This window comes from Pogonomyrmex barbatus, unplaced genomic scaffold, assembly GCF_055798465.1.
Source record: "Pogonomyrmex barbatus isolate J1 unplaced genomic scaffold, ASM5579846v1 scaffold30, whole genome shotgun sequence".
Lineage (NCBI taxonomy): Eukaryota > Metazoa > Arthropoda > Insecta > Hymenoptera > Formicidae > Pogonomyrmex > Pogonomyrmex barbatus.
This window is the reverse complement of record NW_028297128.1, coordinates 207,868-222,849: the sequence shown is the minus strand read 5'-3', so window position 1 is coordinate 222,849 and position 14,982 is coordinate 207,868. Positions and strand designations below refer to the sequence as shown.

Genomic DNA, 14,982 nt, shown 5'->3' with positions numbered 1-14,982 from the left:
TATTATATCAAATATTGTTGTTTATAGTTAGTAAGGAAAGTGGTTAGGATAATCGAATACATATGTTATTAAATGTTAATATTTATAATTATTGAAGAAGACGGTTAGAATAATATTACATCTATGTAGCATAATAATGGCGGGGTGCGCCATGTTAGGCGGAACGGCAGGAGAGCTAATGGCCGTTCTCGGTCGCTGGCGATGAATTATATTAAGGTGATATTACATGCGTGGAAGAGGAAAAAAAATATAAATGGCGGCTCTTCGGACGTTACACATATATACAAATTACGTTTTTCTTAAGACGAAAGATTTTTCTAGATCTAATAGCAAACGAAACTATTAAAATTTGTTCCAGGACCGTTCGTGAGATCCGACAAAATAGTGCTAGCGATAAGAAGGACGACGAACATCTGAAGAGAATATGCTTGTCCTGACGAGAACGGAATGCGAATTTTATGATACACAACTTAGATCGAAAGAAGGAAACTGATTCTCTGTATATATGAGATACAAATCACGTTTTTTTCTTAAGATGAAAGGTTTTTCCAGATCTAATAGCTAACGAAATTATTAAAATTTGTTTCGGACCGCTCGTGGGTCCGACAAAATGGCGCCAACGATAAGAAGGATGATGAAGGGATATGCTTGTCCCCGCGCTAATGGAAAAAGATTTTTGCGGTACGATACGCAGAACGTCCCGAAGGTAGAAATTTGTTACTTTGTATATATGGGATGTAAATCAAGTTTTTCTTACGACAAAAGGTTTCTTGATGTCTAATAGCTAGCGAAACTTAAAAATTTGTTTCGAGACCGCTCTGAATTCGATAAAGTGATATCTGCGACAAGAAAGATTAAAAAAAAGAAGGGAGGGTGTGCGTCACGGCGAGGCCCGACCACGAACCGTCAAAACTCGTAATTATTTTGCGAAAAAATACCACCTCAACCAGGAAGCGAACCTGGATCTCCTACTTACCGGGCAGGCATCTTATCCTTTCGACTACCGAGGCATGTGATGATATTTATCGCAAATAACATGTTTAAAATAACACGTCAACAATAAAATGATACACATATATATACGTATATTACAATATATATATATATATATATATATATATATATATATATATTAGGTGTACAAAAAAGTTCTGAGCTTTTTTTTGTAAAATTCAATCTTTATTCAAAAACAAACAAAAAAATATTAATCAGTGAAATATTCCCCGTTTACATCAACAACCTTTTCCCATCTTTCGAGTAGCTTGCGAATTCTTTGATGATAGAAGCTCACCGGCTTCGAAGCGATAAAATCATCAATGCATTTTCGTATCTCTTCAAATCTCACGAAATGTGTATCAGAAAAAAAAATGATGCTGCAACGATCAGAATAGATAGTAATCGAAAGGCGCCATGTCTGGGCTATACGCCGCGTGCGGGAAAAGTTCCCAGCCTAACGCAAAGATATGGTCCTGAGTCGCTTTCGCAACATGTGGTCGAGCATTGTCATGAAGCAAGATCACTTTACGACGTCTTCGGCCAGTAAATGGTCTCTTTTCTTCTAATGCATTGCTCAAATTGGTCAATTGTTGTTGGTAGCGGTCTGCCGTGATAATTTCACCCGGTTGTAACAATTCATAATACAATACACTTTTCCAATCCCACCAGATACAGAACAAAACTTTCTTAGCGTGGATGGACTTTGGTGTCGATGTTGAAGGTTGACCAGGGTCAACCCATGATTTTCTATATTTAGGGTTATCATAAAGAATCCACTTTTCATCGCCTGTAATGATTTTGTGCAGAAAATCTTTTTTCCGGAACTTTGAAAGCAAAGTGAGTACAGTGTCATGCCGACGATTTTTGTTGTCTTCGGACAATTCATGCGGAACCCATCTGCCTTCCTTCTGAACCTTTCCCACCGTATGTAAACGTACGGATATGGTTTGCTGCGTAACGCCAAGCTGTTCTGCAAGCTCCTTTTCAGTTTGCGCAGAGTTTATATCCAGCAGTGCAATTCATTCGTTTCAATCTTTTGAGGGCGTCCAGCACGCGGTTCATCTTCAAGACTGAAATCTCCTTGGCGAAATTTTTTATATTATCTTTTACATGTAGTATGACTTACAGCGTTCTCTCCATATGCAGCACAAATCATTGCAGTGGCTTCAGTAGCATTTTTCTTCAGATGAAACGCGAAGTGGATGGAAAATCGAATATGTTCTTTTGTTATTGCCATCGTGAACACTACTGATTTTTGAGATTATATGCATCAAACGCCAAACCGTATGGCATTTTAGAAGGCCAAATGTCAACGCTTTAAAACCGCAAAAGGGCGAGAAGACATAAAATTTAAATTGTTATTTCGGTTGTATGAAATCTAAAGCTCAGAACTTTTTTGTACACCTAATACATGTATTCTTTCGAATCCCCACGACCGATACTCCAGAGAGATGATGGTCTTATTTTCTCGATGAATACAGGTCGGATTGCAACGGCGACACCCTCCAACGCCATTGGCAAATATACAAATAATCCTCCTGGAGCATGACAGGAGAGATTGCATCAAACTCGAGCCCTCGAATAAGAAGGGAGGGTGTGCGTCTGAAGGGAATATACTTGACCTGACGAAAATGGAATGCGAAATAGGAAAACAGGAACGAACAGGTTCGCACTAGACGTTTTTCTAATGAACTCGGAGTTATATGAAACTCTTATTCTATAACAAACGCAATGTCTGAAAATTTTTTTAGATTTCTAGCTCGAAGGACGTAGCGCATTAATTTTAGGTTGGAGAAAAGAAAATAAGAGACAAAGACTGGAATTTAAGTTACAAAATCATTAAGTTTATTATTATATCGTTGTACATATTATACCAATTTATAAATAAAAGCTATAAATTACGATTTGAGAAAATAATACGAAGAATTTCATTAAATCTGAGAGAAGTTAATTCCACAAATATTATATCGAAATACATATCCAGAAATGTTAAATCGTTTATTTGCATACGTATTTTGCGCGCGATTTTGTGATAATTTCCTTTTAAACTGAGTTTTATAATATCACCTGTTGTAGCCCGAGTTACTTTTTATATTATTTTTGCCATATTATATTTTATCCTCACGATTCTCGAATCTCGGAATAGTCGATGCTATGGAAACGCCGGCCGGAAATGCAAGCATGCAAAAGCAAGTCCACAAATTCCAAAGCGAAGCGCGAACGAGGAATTTGCGAGAGCGCGCCGTTTTAACCATATATATGATTTAGAATTATAAGACGACACTACTAGAATACTATAAAAACGGTCGCTAAATCACTGAGAACGGGCAGTCACAATACGTAACAAGACAGTTGTACTTCATCACGGCCAATGTCATGTCGTTGTCAGTAATAGCGACATTCACACGAACCATTGTTAAGAAGCTGTACCAATAAATCAGCTACTTAATGAAAGTGAATAATAATATTTGACCAGAAGAACCTTCCATCTACGATCCTGCTCGGAGTTCTAATTCCTAAAGCGAACCCGACTTTCCCTAATTACAATCTTGTAATTATTCAATCCGGGCTATAACATTTTGGTGGCAGCGGTGAAATTGTCGACATTATCCCCACGATTCATACAATCTGAAAGAATAATCGCTAACCGAGCAGAAATCGAGAGTAAATCCTAGCAAACAAAACGGGCAGAAAGAAAAAAAAACTTTTCTGGCAACTTTCATAAGACCTGCAGTACTAGCCCCAAAGCTGCAGGCAGAAAAGAAACTTTCTCAAATTACAAGACTTGTGAAAAACAGGCAGACGAAAAAGGCTCCGTCAGAAAATAACAAGCCTACAATCGAAAGAGTACGAAAAAGATAGCTGAGTGCCGATCTAGGACAACCTTACAGATATCAGCGGCAACAGAGCAGCGAGCTAAGATCGCCCAAACATCATACATCGATACTAGTTGATAAGGACACCCGGTAGAGCAGCCAGCGAGCGCATATCAGCGACATCGAAGAAGACACCGACAACAACACGCGACAATGAAGCAACATGAAGCTAGCAGCGATATATTGTAAGTAAAAAAATCGTATCGCAGTAAAAATTGTAAGCAAACGATAGCAATAATGTCGGACAGCGAAATAAATAGAAACTGACCTCTTAGAAATATATTGTAGTTACACGGCGAGCCTGTCACCCTCGGTACGTGTAGTCCAAGAAGTATCGTACGCGATATCCGCGATAGCGTGCGTCGAAATTTAGAAATGCGACATTCGGATGAGAGCTCATCTGAGCTGGTGCTCCATCCACACATACTTATCGAGCGAGTATTTCCGTTCAATGACGTTGACGAGAGCTTAATAGCCGGAATCAATGGACAAAAACAGACGGCATCCCAGAACTGAAGGAGGCGAGAGTCAAAATTCACAACGAAGACAGTTCTCGCTAACATCTTACGATAGCATTTTCGATCCGGAAGAATATTACACGGCTCCGCACAATCTCGAGCATAAAAACATGGCAGAACGACAATTACGTATACCTCGTAGCGAAGAAACTAGGGAACCGGAGGTAACCCGCACAGAAATAGATACGAAAATAGAACGTCTCAAAGCTTCGGCAGGCCCCTCACGCAGAAGGGTAGAGCAATCAAAACCGAAAAATGAATCAATATTAGACGTGTTGCTAGAAGGAATTCGCGCGCTACAAGAACGAATAGGTCGACTAGAAATTACGGTTTTCGACCAAAACCGATTCGCACAAGTACCTAATGAACAACTCCGTGGCGAGCCATTAGACATAACTTACGGACGAACACTCGAAGACATACGAAACCGATCCAAGACCGTAGCAGGATATCTACGATTAAAAGAAGCTCGCGATATGATTCCGGAATTCGATGGAATCTCTCATAAGTTGCCGGAATTCTTAAGTACTGCATCATACGCTATGAAAAATACGAATCCGATGGAAGAAGGAACGCTACTGGAAGCAATACTGTGCATTAAACTAAAAGACAAAGCTATGACTGATTTTCAAACTCGAAATATATGCTCAGTTAAAAAGAGAGCTAAAAGTTTGCTATCTTAGCAAGAAAAGTACTACACATTTGCAACTAGAGTTCAATACGTTGAAACAAAGATCCGGAGAATCGGCAAGAGCGTTTGGATTGCATACGGACAAACTAGCTATGGAGCTATACGAACATGACAGAAGGTCGAAATAACACAATAGAAAGTAAACGAGCGATCTTGAAAACCATACAGCAGCAGGCTCTATGCAATTTTCAGCTCGGATTATTAGACGACATAAAATTATTGATACGATCACAATATTATACAACGCTGCAAGACGCCATCGCTGACGCGAGCGCGGAAGAGAAATTTAAAGGACCAATGGAAAATTTTAGGCGAGCAAAAGCGAATACAGTACGCACATCCGCCCGCGAAAATAAAATATCGCAATGCCAAAGATGCGGAAAAATCGGACATGTCGGACGAGATTGTCGAACTAATAGATATTCGAACCGATTTTCTTTACCCAGAGCCAAAAAACCCATCGGCGTAAACGCGATGGAAAAATATTGCGTAAATTGTAAAAAGGCGGGACACGATAAAAAAGAATGCTGATCAAATCCAATGGATTAAAGAGAAATTAAGTAAGACGACCGAGACAAGAGAAAGAAACATGAGGACAAGTAAATACTACGATAAGAGCAAAAGAAAACGAAGAATTGTCATTCTGCGTCTTCGTTTTCTTTTGCTCTTAGTAAATCGGCAGATTGGAAAGATGTTAGATGACAGAATAATACACAGTACGAATTAATGGAATGCGCCATTAGTACCCAAAAAAGTGGATGCATCTGGGAAACAAAAACTACACATCGTAGTGGATTTTCGAAAATTAAACGATCTAACAATCGGAGATTCTTTTCCACAACCAAATATAACAGACATCCTAGATTAGCTGAGAAATGCAAAGTATTTTTCAACGTTAAATCTCGCATCCGATACATCAAATTCCAAATGAAGGAAGAACATAAAAATAAAATGGCTTTTTTTACACCATATGGACACTATGAATTTAATAGAATGCCGTTCGGACTTAAAAACGCGCCCGCGACATTCCAACGACTAATGAACTCGGTGTTAACCGGAATTCAAGGACTCAGATGTTCAGTTTATCTTGATAATAATATACGGTGCAACATTGAATGAACACAATAAACGAATGAAGTAATGCAACGATTGAAAGACCATCTCAAGTTGCAGCCGGATAAATGCGAATTTCTCAGAAAAGAAGTTACTTATCTAGGACATATTATTACGGAAAATGGGATACAATCTGATCCCCATAAATTGCAAGCGGTAGAGAAATTTCCGACACCAAAAAAGGTGAAAGATATACAATTATTTTTAGGACTGACCGGATACTATCGAAAATTCATTTAAGATTTTTCGAAAATTGCCAAATCTCTAACAAAACTAACAAAAAAGGAGGAAAAATTTAATTGGAGTATTGAACAACAATACGCTTTCCAGACACTAAAAAAAAAATTAATTACGGCGTCAATATTAAATTACCCAGATTTTACTAAAGAATTTTTAGTGACTACCAACGCATTCGATTACGCCATTGGAGCAATATTATCACAAGGGCGAATAGGTCAAGATCGACCAATAGTCTATGCCAGCAGAGTATTAAATAAAGCAGAACGAAATTATAATACGACTGAGAAAGAGCTTCTAGCGATAATATGGGGAGTTAAATACTTCCGTCGGAAGTATTTAACTCCCCATACTATTCCGTATTTATACGGAACGAAATTTTTAAAATAATCACCGATCATCGACTATTAGTTTAGCTATTCAGCGTTACAGACCCTGGATCTAGATTGATACGGTAGAAACTCAAGCTAGAAGAATATGATTACGAAATTATTCACAAGGCAGGCAAAGGAAATACAAACGCGGATGCACTAAATAGAAATCCAATCACTCTTGACTCACAGTTAAACACCGTCGCACACGAAGAGAAAAACGATGACGACGAAACAGAGGAAGAGATAAAACGAGAATATACTGCAGAAGAAAAGCAACAAATACTTTATGAATATTATGATGCGCCGACAGAGGGGCATCCAAGAGTCTCACGAACTCTGAACCGAATTAAATTATTACATAATTGGCGCGTATAACGCGCTACGTGGAGGATTATATTAACAAATGCAACCTCTGTCAAAAAAATAAACTAAACCAAAAAACCAAACTATCAATTATCGACACGCCGAAAAAACCGAAAAATATGCGCTTGATATAGTGGGACCATTACCCATTACGAACGCCGGAAACAAATATATCTTAACTTTTCAAGATAATTTAACGAAATTTAATAAAGCGATTCCGATAGAGAATCAAGAAGCAAATAACAAAAGTCTTTGTCACCAAAATAGTTGCCGAACACGGGATTCTCGAAAGGATTTTAACTGATCAAGGCACGAATTTCATGAGTGAAATATTTAAAAATACATGCAAGTTGTTGAAGATCGAGAAGATTCAAACAACAGCCTATCATCCCAAAAGTAATAGAGCATTAGAACGATCACACAAAACTTTGGCAGAATATCTTCGACATTACATAAATGAGAGCCAAACAGATTGGGACGAATGGCTACCCTACGCAATGTTTGCGTATAATACAACGCCATACACGGCGACGGGATTCACACCATTTGAATTAATTTACGGGCACTGAGCGGAACTACCGACAGCCCTAACCAAACCACCGAAGATAAGTTATTCGTATGACAATTACGTACAAGAATTACGAGAGAAGATCCGTGCAACGAAACAAGTAACGAGAGAATGTGTAAAGCAAGAAAAGATAAAATCGAAACAGTACTACGAAACAGTACCGAAACACGAGAATAAAAAATTTTCAAATAGGCGACCACGTTCTACTGTACGACGAGACAGTTAGACGAGGACACTCAAAGAAATTAGAAGCGCAATGAATCGGACCGTACATAATTATAGAAAAACTGTCCGAAATAAATTACAAGATAAAAATGGGCCGCCGTACGATAACCGTGCATGCAAATCGAATGAAAGCATTCGCTTGCAACTAAACTCGCGGAAAACTAAAACTAAATAAAAATACAAATAAAAAAGACTTATCAAAATAGGGTTCCAAGGAAGCGCCCTGAGAATATTCAATAAAATAAAACTGGCGCACTACCCAGAAATATATAAATACTATAAATGCATATTACGATAAAACAGATATCTACACGATCTTCCGATTTCCAGTAATCACTTTCCCGACATTCAAATTAATAAAACCGATACCGTTTCCAATACGCGAACACGCGAATATCTTTTCATTTATACGGGTAAATCACGCCTTAATAGCAATAGATAAAGAAAACCATTATTATATATTATTAGAAGAGCGTGAACTAAACACGTGCATACAAAACGATCAAACTTACATATGCGAACAAAATTTTCCCATCTAGGTACGGACGCGTCATGCGAAGTGCAAATTTATATAAACGCACCCGAACAGCTCCAGAATTGTGAACAAGGACGTATAATTTCTGAAATCTTATGGCTAACGCTAACGGAACCACAAGCGTGATTATATTTCGCACAAGTAAACCAAAAAATAGAAATTCAATATGATAAGTCGGAAGTAAGAAAACTAGAGATAAATGGTATAGGTAAAGTAAAATTAAACGGCGATTGTAAACTAACGACGCCGAAAATAACAATAGTCACGCGACGATAGATAGCGATCCGTTACGTACGAGCACATTTACCGGAATACAATCTAACGTTAATATCAAAAAACATCAAAGGTGCAAAACAGCTCACAGAAAAAATAAAACTGCGACCGATACTAAAAGACCCGTTAGAATTAACAAAATTAAACACAAAAATAAACGAATTAAATAAGCAACTAGATGAGGAGCCGAACGTATTCCAAAACGTACATTTTACCTATTTTGTTAATTTCAGCGGATTATTAATAATTATAATTATAATAGGAATAATAAGTGTAATCATAAGAAAAAAGAAAACAAAAAATGTAAATAAAAATAGCGAACTGCGCAGAAGAAACGAAAATTCACGATTTTAAAATTTTATGTAAATGTATGTTGAAGAATTGTAATGCGAAAAACTCCGTTTTTTTTTCCCGGCGAGGGAGGGATGTTGTAGCCCGAATTACTTCTTATATTATTTTTGCCATATTATATCTTATCCTCATGATCATTCTCGAATCTCGGAATAGCCGATGCTACGAAAACGCCGGTCGGAAATGCAAGCATGCAAAAGCAAGTCCACAAATTCCAAAGCGGAGCGCGAACGAGGAATTTGCGAAAGCGTGCCGTTTTGACCATATATGGTCTAATTTAGAATTATAAAACGACACTACTAAAATACTATAAAAACGGTCGCTAAATCATCGAGAGCGGGCAGTCACAATACGTAACAAGACAGTTATATTTCGTCACGGTCAGTCGTTATCAGTAATAGCAACATTCACATGAATCATTATCAAGAAGCCGTATCGTAATAAATCAGCTACTTAACGAAAGTGAGTAATAATATTTAATCAAAAGAATCTTCCACCTACGATCCTGCTCGGAGTTCTAACTCCTAAGGCTCGGCGAACCCGACTTTCCCTAATTACAATCTTGTACAATCCGAGCTACAACACACTATCTATGTAACTTTTCGGAAGGTTTAATTCTATTTCTTTTATAAGATATTGCGTGCATTTGTTAACATTATCGGTCATGCTTTGTAAAGGTTTTAAGTACGCATTTCATAATATTTTCCAATCCGTGAAAAGTACTCTTCTGCATCACAATTGCGACAGCAAAGGTTTTACGTCTCTTCGTCGGTGACTGCGAATCCATAGTCGTTCTTCGATATTGAATTTCGATATTTTTCATAGCGGTCTCTTCATTTTCTTTATACGTCAGTAATATGGACCGCGACCCATAAGAGGAGGTAAAATTGATCGCAACATTTTTGACAATGATAGGTTCCGGTCTCGATTTATTGTAGCGTTTAAATACTCATCGATAAGCCCCATGTTGTTTAGGAATTGTTATCAGGAATCAGTGAAATAAATTCCTTCTGCATAATTACCGGTTAATTTAACCATTGACACGAAAACTCCTTCGTTTGTTGTTTGCAATCCAACGTGTATCCTTTTCGTGTGAGAGATGTTGAATCCATATGTTGTCGAGAGCATCATATGGAACTTATCGTTTCATTCCTTACAATTTCCCTTCGGAATATCGTATATAGATATTCTGTACTTGCGCCTCTCGGAATCGGGAACATTGCTCGGCTCCGGAATATCGCGCTTCTCGGTATCGGCAACAGCTTTTCGATTCGTCATTGTTCCTGTTTTCTTCTCAAATGTAACTAATAATCACATTGAAATGAGAGATAAAAGACTACTTCGGATTTATGATTGAAATCTCGAAGGATGACACTCGAATGAACTGAGGGCTGACGAATTCGTCGAACTCGTTAGCTTATCTACTAAGAAAAAAGAACGCGCGTGCAGATGGGCAAAAGAAAAATTTTTAAATTTAAAAAATTTAAAAGATTTTAAAATTAAAAAATTTTAAATTATAAAATTATAAAATCTTTTAAAGGTTAGATTTTCTAGACTTTTAAAACTTCTTCGCAAAATATTATTTAATAAACCTAGAAACTACAAAATAAAAAAGGAGGAGGTTAGAAGTGTTTCTTGAGTGGGGAGTTCGTTTTCTTTCAGCTATGTTTTAGCTCAGAGAATAGAAAAAATGTAACCTGTATTAAGGAAAATTTTGATCTATCCAATGGCGCTGCATTTTTTTGCGTGCCATCCTCTTTTTGGAGTGTGCCGGTATTTTCAAAGTATAAATACCGCGCGGAATTATAGAAAAGGTTTATTTTCGAGATTATACTTTCTCGTGAGTGACTTGGCCGGTTTTTACATTATTGCACCGATTCGTTCGCTGTCTGTAATATTCTAAAAGTGAAAAAGTGAAAAAAATAATACTCTGTGAAAAATTAAGAAAATTTTTTATCGTGTGCGCGAATATCAACCTAACGATAAACGCAAGTGCTTATATTTTATTATTAACAAATGAAGAAACAAATTATATCACGTTTGCAAAATTCGTACCGGAATGCTCGAAAACCCTATTGAGCATTATGTTCAGATTAGGGCATTTCGAGGACAAAAGACTTTTAAATATTGTAAAAGAATATATAATTGGCGCGGTGTGGAGAAGGATGATACTGGCGGACATATCGCTTTTTTTTACAACGGAGGAGATAAATATTTATTTTTAAGGTAATTGAAATTAGAATAATAGAATGTAAGTATAAAAAATTCTAATTTAAATTTTTTAAACGAGAGATAATATCACGGTTGTACATCCGTACCAACCATGGGGATTGAGACGCCCCGCCGAAGACGAGGCGGAAGGAGTAAACGAGCGTGAGTAAAATAATAGAAAATTAATATAATTAAAAAAATCTAGATTTCTAAATTTTCAGATTTTTAAATTAAAATATCGAATTTTTAGGACGAGTGCGAATGCGGATAGACGCGCAGCCTGAGAAGAAGGGTATCCCAATGGTTGATCTAGTTTCAGGTAAGAAAATAGCAAATATTGCTTTTAAAATTAGTTCACTGTATATACACTGAATATCGAATTCAATTAATAAAAGCTTAATTTTGTTTCAAATGCGGAAGAAAATATCGATGATGAGGAGATGGCTGTGAGCGAAGCCGACACCGAAATTTACACACCGCGTGAATAATTATTTAAAATAATAAAAGTTATAAAACTAAATATTAGCTAATTCTTGAAAAAAAGATAATAATAATAACAACGATGTTTCTTTTTTAGTACAAGCAAACGATTTGGATGAATCCGAATATGAGGAAGAAGAAAATGAAGGGGAAAATGAAGAAGAACAAGAAGAAGATATGAGAGATGAAGGAGAAGAAGAAGTTGATGAAGAAAGACAAGAAGATGGAGAAGGAGAAGAAGATGACGATGACGATGAAGAAGCCGATGACGAAGTTGAAGAAAATAAAAACAGGAGAAGAGTCTTCAAGCAAATGTGCGATGAGCTTTCAGAAGAAAAGATCGAGGTTTTCCATCAATGCGAAACACGGGCGGACTATTCTCCAGAAAATTAGGAAGGTAAATTTAATATTATTTATTTTAAATTTTAAAATAATTTATTCTTTCCGATAAATTTATAATTAAATATGAAATAATAGAAGGGCAAATAAGAATCAGCGCTGTTTGCAGTGCGCAATTTATATTCCTTATTACAAATTGAAAAATATGACATAAGTTTCGACTCTAGTTTGAGTCATCCTCAGTGTATACAAAAATGAAAATTAAATAAAAATATAAAAATAAGGATAAGATGCCGTGTTCATCCGACGTGCTCACTAATTGATTTCGTTGACCCATTGAATTATGATTATCATTCTTAAAGAGATAGAGTAGTCTTTAAGGGTTGTCGATTATCGGATGGACACGGCTCACACATATCGAATAGAGCACGCACAGAAATGCACGGTTCGTGCAGCAGCACACCAACAACGCGTCCGCATGCCTCGAGTTCAAGGCAGTGACTGAACGCGGTGATTCAACAAGTCAACAGCTTGTCATCAAAACAAAGCTGAGGTTACAGCCTGCTCAAGACCGAAATGTATGCGTGGTATAAGAATTCAGTATCCGACTGTGAATTCAAGCTATTATTCTGTCTCTTAATAAAAAGCATCTCTGAGATTAGTCATTTTTGCAACTTACGCCACAGTCTAATACTTTCACACCGTTCCAGTCAAATTCATGATCGCAATCTAATCTATGTTCAGTAACTGAATGTGTGGTCGTGTTCCTACGTATATGACTCTGGTGTTCATGCAGTTTCGTTTTTAATTGTCTCATTGTTTGTCCGACATAGCACGCATCACAGTTGCCGCAGCAGATCTTGTACACTACATTCCTTTTGGAATATGCTGGTAGAGCGTCCTTATGAACCCTGATCATGCCTCTTAGCTTGTTCATACTAAAGTACGCGGATTTTGCATTAAAATCATCGACAATTTTTTTGAATTTAATCGCAATTTCCGGAACAAAGGTAAAGTAAACCATTTTGTTCCATGTGATTGCGCTATTGCATTCGATATTCTTGATTTATTTTCTTGCCTGAATACATTTTTAATCTCGAATGTTATCAAAGATAAAGCTGAGAGGATGTATATCAAACTGAGAGAATGTTATCAAAGATAAAGCTAATCATTCAATAACAGAGTTTTAATCACTAAATTCAAGTTTTTTTGGTGGGATTTCGGATGGGACAATAAGAACTCTATCGACGAGTTCAGCAATAGTGCCTCTTTTTTGGGTGAGAGGGTGCTGGGAATGAAAATTGAGGTACCTTCTCGAGAATGTGGGTTTATGAAACCAATCAATCTCAATATTCTTATTAATAATCTTTAAGGTCAAGTTTGAGAAAATTCAACTCGCTTCTCCCTCCCCCAGCAGTGAATTACAATCTAGGGTGGTACGAGTTGAACCTTCCAAGCATCTCATCAATCAATCGGGAAGGAATGGCCATTGCAATGTCATCAACATATCTATAAAAAAAAAAGGCAAATCCTGACATCTTCAAGCATGCTCTCCTCCAAATCTCTTAATACTAAATCGACTATGATCGGAGACAATGGGGAACCCATGGGTGTTCCAAAGGTTTGCTTGTAGATTACATTGTCAAACGTAAAAAAGATAGAATTTAGGACAAACGAGACTGCATTTAAAATTTCGTCCTTAGGGATGTCACAATTCTTCGAGATGTCTCCCCAGCGTTTTGCAATATTGTCGATTGATAGGTCAATAAGAACATTGGTGAACAAAGAGATCGCATCGAAAGACACAAGTGTATGGTCGTCATTCAATTGCATACCAGACAACTCATTGGCTAGTTTAAAATTATTTTCTGAATGAAATCGAGCGTTTTCAACGGTTTCTCACCGCGGAAAATATCGCTATAATAATTTATAATTTTAATATTATAGTTTTGGTCGAGGTGAAAAACTGAGATACGACGGTCGTGCATTACTCGCCTACTTCGGAGGCGAACCTTTGTATACAATAAATATAATGTATCACGAGGATTCGCGTCGATCGTGGGATTATAACCCTATATTAAATTTAAGAGCTGCAACCGGTTCGCGTGGCAGTTACTGCGAAGCGTGCAACACGAGCTTTCGAAACGATAGGAGACATCGTTGCGCGAAGAAATGTCCACGTTGTCACGCCTCGCTCCCGTGCGTAAATCACAATAGGAAATAATTAGATGCGAAACGTGTAACCGTATCATTTACTATCGATGCACAAAGAAGATCCACAGATAAATGATCAAAATACTAAATAGGAACATAACAAACATTCAATTATAGCTATAAGCATGTGTAACGAATAATTGCTCTGCCAGTGATGGCTACGCTGGAACTGCCTTGCCGAAGAAGGCAGGCTCGAGTCTCTGAAAGATCAGATAGGCAGGAGTAGGCAGGATAACTGAGTTCACGCCACAATTTTGTTGTCCGACCGTCGCCAGCAACGTCTCGCGAAGTTCTGATTCGGCCACGTTTATTCTTGAACACAATCGCTAATTCTAGAACGTATCAAAGTCACAGGGTTAACAGAACAAAGGCGCGATATTTATAACGATTAAAAACTAATATCACAGAATAAAGAGATCGAAGACGTACAATGCCAGCAAGGGCATCGCGAGCACGAGAACAGCGCGTGACAATATTATTTTCACGAAGCGTACAATGCCAGCAAGGGCACCGCGGACACGGAGAAACGTTCAAGAACTGAAACGCTAGAAACGAGAAATCACAAAAAATAAGGAGGGAAAGAACGCACTTGAAATGTATCGCTCGCAAGAGAAAAGC

At 37.4% G+C, this 14,982-nt stretch overlaps 2 pseudogenes; one reads left to right on the top strand and one right to left on the bottom strand.

Annotated features, from left to right (window-relative positions):
* Positions 1-1,099: 1,099 nt before the first annotated feature.
* Positions 1,100-11,954, top strand: LOC148935890 (uncharacterized; annotated as a pseudogene).
* Positions 9,697-10,398, bottom strand: LOC148935891 (uncharacterized; annotated as a pseudogene).
* Positions 11,955-14,982: the final 3,028 nt, after the last annotated feature.